The sequence below is a fragment of the Salmo salar genome, unplaced genomic scaffold, assembly GCF_965601325.2.
Source record: "Salmo salar unplaced genomic scaffold, fSalSal1 ptg000347l, whole genome shotgun sequence".
Classification (NCBI taxonomy): Eukaryota; Metazoa; Chordata; class Actinopteri; order Salmoniformes; family Salmonidae; genus Salmo; species Salmo salar.
Genome location: NW_027675356.1, coordinates 1,328,692 through 1,334,814, shown reverse-complemented (window position 1 = coordinate 1,334,814; position 6,123 = coordinate 1,328,692).

The window sequence follows — 6,123 nt, the reverse complement described above, 5'->3', positions numbered from 1 at the left end:
CTCCTTTTAGAACCTGTCTCTGTGCCTGTTCCTAAAATCCTTTTGGAACCCGTCTCTGTGTCTGCTACTAAACTCCTTTCAGAACCCATCTCTGTGTCTGCTACTAAACTCCTTTCAGAACCCGTCTCTGTGTCTGCTACTAAACTCCTTTAAGAACCCGTCTCTGTGTCTGCCACTAAACTCCTTTTAGAACCTGTCTCTGTCTCTGCTACTAAACTCCTTTTAGAACCCGTCTCTGCTACTAAACTCCTTTCAGAACCCGTCTCTGTGTCTGCTACTAAACTCCTTTCAGAACCCGTCTCTGTGTCTGCCACTAAACTCCTTTTAGAACCTGTCTCTGTCTCTGCTACTAAACTCCTTTTAGAACAAGTCTCTGCTACTAAACTCCTTTTAGAACCTGTCTCTGTGTCTGCTACTGAACTCCTTTTAGAACCCGTCTCTGTGTCTGCTACTAAACTCCTTTTAGAACCCTTCTCTGTGTGTGCTACTACACTCCTTTTAGAACCCGTCTCTGTATCTGCTACTAAACTCCTTTTAGAACCCGTCTCTGTGTCTGCTACTAAACTCCTTTTAGAACCTGTCTCTGTGTCTGCTACTAAACTCCTTTCAGAACCCGTCTCTGTGTCTGCTACTAAACTCCTATTAGAACCCGTCTCTGTGTCTGCTACTAAACTCCTTTTAGAACCTGTCTCTGTGCCTGTTCCTAAACTCCTTTTAGAACCCGTCTCTGTGTCTGCTAATAAACTCCTTGTAGAACCCGTCTCTGTGTCTGCTACGTAACTACTTTTGGAACACGTCTCTGCTACTAAACTCCTTTTAGAACCCGTCTCTGCTACTAAACTCCTATTAGAACCCGTCTCTGTGTCTGCTACTAAGCTACTTTTAGAACCCGTCTTTGTGTCTGCTACTAAACTCCTTTTAGAACCCGTCTCTGTGTCTGCTGCTATACTCCTTTTAGAACCCGTCTCTGTGTCTGCTACTAAACTCCTTTTAGAACCCGTCTCTGTGTCTGCTACTAAACTCCTTTTAGAACCTGTCTCTGTCTCTGCTACTGAACTCCTTTTAGAACCCGTCTCTGTGTCTGCTACTAAATTCATTTAGAACCCGTCTGTGTCTGCTACTAGAACACTTTTAGAACCTGTCTCTGTGTCTGCTACTAAACTCATTTTAGAACATGTCTCTGTGTCTGCTACTAAACTCCTTTTAGAACCTGTCTCTGTGTCTGCTACTAAACTCCTTTTAGAACCCGTCTCTGTATCTGCTACTAGAACACTTTTAGAACCTGTCTCTGTGTCTGCTACTAAACTCATTTTAGAACATGTCTCTGTGTCTGCTACTAAACTCCTTTTAAAACCTGTCTCTGTGTCTGCTACTAAACTCCTTTTAGAACCCGTATCTGTGTATGCTACTAAACTCCTTTTAGAACCCGTCTCTATGTCTGCTACTAAACTCCTTTTAGAACCTGTCTCTTTCTCTGCTACTAAACTCCTTTTAGAACCCGTCTCTGCTACTAAACTCCTTTCAGAATCCGTCTCTGTGTCTGCTACTAAACTCCTTTCAGAACCCGTCTCTGTGTCTGCTACTAAACTCCTTTTAGAACCTGTCTCTGTGTCTGCTACTGAACTCCTTTTAGAACTCGTCTCTGTCTCTGCTACTAAACTCCTTTTAGAACCTGTCTCTGTGTCTGCTACTACACTCCTTTTAGAACCCGACTCTGTGTCTGCTACTAAACTCCTTTTAGAACCTGTCTCTGCTACTAAACTCCTTTTAGAACCTGTCTCTGTGTCTGCTACTACACTGCTTTTGGAACCCGACTCTGTGTCTGCTACTAAACTCCTTTTAGAACCCGTCTCTGTGTCTGCTACTAAACTCCTTTTAGAACCTGTCTCTGCTACTAAACTCCTTTTAGAACCCGTCTCTGCTACTAAACTCCTTTTAGAACCCGTCTCTGTGTCAGCTACTAAACTCCTTTTAGAACCCGTCTCTGCTACCAAACTCCTTTTAGAACCTGTCTCTGTGTCTGCTACTAAACTCCTTTTAGAACCCGTCTCTGTCTGCTACTAAACTCCTTTTAGAACCTGTCTCTGTGCCTGTTCCTAAACTCCTTTTAGAACCCGTCTCTGCTACTAAACTGCTTTTAGAACCTGTCTCTGTCTCTGCTACTAAACTCCTTTTAGAACCCGTCTCTGTCTCTGCTACTAAACTCCTTTTAGAACCCGTCTCTGCTACTAAACTCCTTTTAGAACCTGTCTATGTGTCTGCTACTACACTCCTTTTAGAACCCGACTCTGTGTCTGCTACTAAACTCCTTTTAGAACCCGTCTCTGTGTCTGCTACTAAACTCATTTTAGAACCTGTCTCTGTGCCTGTTCCTAAACTCCTTTTAGAACCCGTCTCTGTGTCTGCTACTAAACTCCTTGTGGAACCCGTCTCTGTGTCTGCTACGTAACTACTTTTGGAACCCGTTTCTGCTACTAAACCCCTTTTAGAACCCGTCTCTGTGTCAGCTACTAAAATCCTTTTAGAACCCATCTCTGCTACTAAACTCATTTTAGAACCTGTCTCTGTGTCTGCCACTAAACTCCTTTTAGAACCTGTCTCTGTCTCTGCTACTAAACTCCTTTTAGAACCCGTCTCTGCTACTAAACTCCTTTCAGAACCCGTCTCTGTGTCTGCTACTAAACTCCTTTCAGAACCCGTCTCTGTGTCTGCCACTAAACTCCTTTTAGAACCTGTCTCTGTCTCTGCTACTAAACTCCTTTTAGACCCGTCTCTGCTACTAAACTCCTTTTAGAACCTGTCTCTGTGTCTGCTACTGAACTCCTTTTAGAACTCGTCTCTGTCTCTGCTACTAAACTCCTTTTAGAACCTGTCTCTGTGTCTGCTACTACACTCCTTTTAGAACCCGACTCTGTGTCTGCTACTAAACTCCTTTTAGAACCCGTCTCTGCTACTAAACGCCTTTTAGAACCTGTCTCTGTGTCTGCTACTACACTCCTTTTGGAACCCGACTCTGTGTCTGCTACTAAACTCCTTTTAGAACCCGTCTCTGTGTCTGCTACTAAACTCCTTTTAGAACCTGTCTCTGCTACTAAACTCCTTTTAGAACCCGTCTCTGCTACTAAACTCCTTTTAGAACCCGTCTCTGTGTCAGCTACTAAACTCCTTTTAGAACCCGTCTCTGCTACTAAACTCCTTTTAGAACCTGTCTCTGTGTCTGCTACTAAACTCCTTTTAGAACCCGTCTCTGTCTGCTACTAAACTCCTTTTAGAACCTGTCTCTGTGCCTGTTCCTAAACTCCTTTTAGAACCCGTCTCTGCTACTAAACTGCTTTTAGAACCTGTCTCTGTCTCTGCTACTAAACTCCTTTTAGAACCCGTCTCTGTCTCTGCTACTAAACTCCTTTTAGAACCCGTCTCTGCTACTAAACTCCTTTTAGAACCTGTCTTTGTGTCTGCTACTACACTCCTTTTAGAACCCGACTCTGTGTCTGCTACTAAACTCCTTTTAGAACCCGTCTCTGTGTCTGCTACTAAACTCATTTTAGAACCTGTCTCTGTGCCTGTTCCTAAACTCCTTTTAGAACCCGTCTCTGTGTCTGCTACTAAACTCCTTGTGGAACCCGTCTCTGTGTCTGCTACGTAACTACTTTTGGAACCCGTTTCTGCTACTAAACTCCTTTTAGAACCCGTCTCTGCTACTAAACTCCTTTCAGAACCCGTCTCTGTGTCTGCTACTAAACTCCTTTCAGAACCCGTCTCTGTGTCTGCCACTAAACTCCTTTTAGAACCTGTCTCTGTCTCTGCTACTAAACTCCTTTTAGAACCCGTCTCTGCTACTAAACTCCTTTTAGAACCTGTCTCTGTGTCTGCTACTGAACTCCTTTTAGAACTCGTCTCTGTCTCTGCTACTAAACTCCTTTTAGAACCTGTCTCTGTGTCTGCTACTACACTCCTTTTAGAACCCGACTCTGTGTCTGCTACTAAACTCCTTTTAGAACCCGTCTCTGCTACTAAACGCCTTTTAGAACCTGTCTCTGTGTCTGCTACTACACTCCTTTTGGAACCCGACTCTGTGTCTGCTACTAAACTCCTTTTAGAACCCGTCTCTGTGTCTGCTACTAAACTCCTTTTAGAACCCGTCTCTGTGTCTGCTACTAAACTCCTTTTAGAACCTGTCTCTGCTACTAAACTCCTTTTAGAACCCGTCTCTGCTACTAAACTCCTTTTAGAACCCGTCTCTGTGTCAGCTACTAAACTCCTTTTAGAACCCGTCTCTGCTACTAAACTCCTTTTAGAACCTGTCTCTGTGTCTGCTACTAAACTCCTTTTAGAACCCGTCTCTGTCTGCTACTAAACTCCTTTTAGAACCTGTCTCTGTGCCTGTTCCTAAACTCCTTTTAGAACCCGTCTCTGCTACTAAACTGCTTTTAGAACCTGTCTCTGTCTCTGCTACTAAACTCCTTTTAGAACCCGTCTCTGTCTCTGCTACTAAACTCCTTTTAGAACCCGTCTCTGCTACTAAACTCCTTTTAGAACCTGTCTCTGTGTCTGCTACTACACTCCTTTTAGAACCCGACTCTGTGTCTGCTACTAAACTCCTTTTAGAACCCGTCTCTGTGTCTGCTACTAAACTCATTTTAGAACCTGTCTCTGTGCCTGTTCCTAAACTCCTTTTAGAACCCGTCTCTGTGTCTGCTACTAAACTCCTTGTGGAACCCGTCTCTGTGTCTGCTACGTAACTACTTTTGGAACCCGTTTCTGCTACTAAACCCCTTTTAGAACCCGTCTCTGTGTCAGCTACTAAAATCCTTTTAGAACCCATCTCTGCTACTAAACTCATTTTAGAACCTGTCTCTGTCTCTGCTACTAAACTCCTTTTAGAACCTGTCTCTGTCTCTGCTACTAAACTCCTTTTAGAACCCGTCTCTGCTACTAAACTCCTTTTAGAACCTGTCTCTGTGTCTGCTACTAAACTCCTTTTAGAACCCGTCTCTGTCTGCTACTAAACTCCTTTTAGAACCTGTCTCTGTGCTACTAAACTCCTTTTAGAACCCGTCTCTGTCTCTGCTACTAAACTCCTTTTAGAACCCGTCTCTGTATCAGCGACTAAACTCCTTTTAGAACCCTTCTCTGCTACTAAACCCCTTTTAGAACCTGTCTCTGTCTCTGCTACTAAACTCCTTTTAGAACCCGTCTCTGCTACTAAACTCCTTTTAGAACCTGTCTCTCTCTCTGCTACTAAACTCCTTTTAGAACCCGTCTCTGTCTCTGCTACTAAGCTCCTTTTAGAACCCGTCTCTGCTACTAAACTCCTTTTAGAACCCGTCTCTGTGTCTGCTACTAAACTCCTTTCAGAACCCGTCTCTGTGTCTGCTACTAAACTCCTATTAGAACCCGTCTCTGTGTCTGCTACTAAACTCCTTTTAGAACCTGTCTCTGTGCCTGTTCCTAAACTCCTTTTAGAACCCGTCTCTGTGTCTGCTAATAAACTCCTTGTAGAACCCGTCTCTGTGTCTGCTACGTAACTACTTTTGGAACCCGTCTCTGCTACTAAACTCCTTTTAGAACCCGTCTCTGCTACTAAACTCCTATTAGAACCCGTCTCTGTGTCTGCTACTAAACTACTTTTAGAACCCGTCTCTGTGTCTGCTACTAAACTCCTTTTAGAACCCGTCTCTGTGTCTGCTACTAAACTCCTTTTAGAACCCGTCTCTGTGTCTGCTACTAAACTCCTTTTAGAACCTGTCTCTGTCTCTGCTACTAAACTCCTTTTAGAACCTGTCTCTGTGTCTGCTACTACACTCCTTTTAGAACCCGACTCTGTGTCTGCTACTAAACTCCTTTTAGAACCCGTCTCTGCTACTAAACGCCTTTTAGAACCTGTCTCTGTGTCTGCTACTACACTCCTTTTGGAACCCGACTCTGTGTCTGCTACTAAACTCCTTTTAGAACCCGTCTCTGTGTCTGCTACTAAACTCCTTTTAGAACCCGTCTCTGCTACTAAACTCCTTTTAGAACCCGTCTCTGTGTCAGCTACTAAACTCCTTTTAGAACCCGTCTCTGCTACTAAACTCCTTTTAGAACCTGTCTCTGTGTCTGCTACTAAACTCCTTTTAGAAC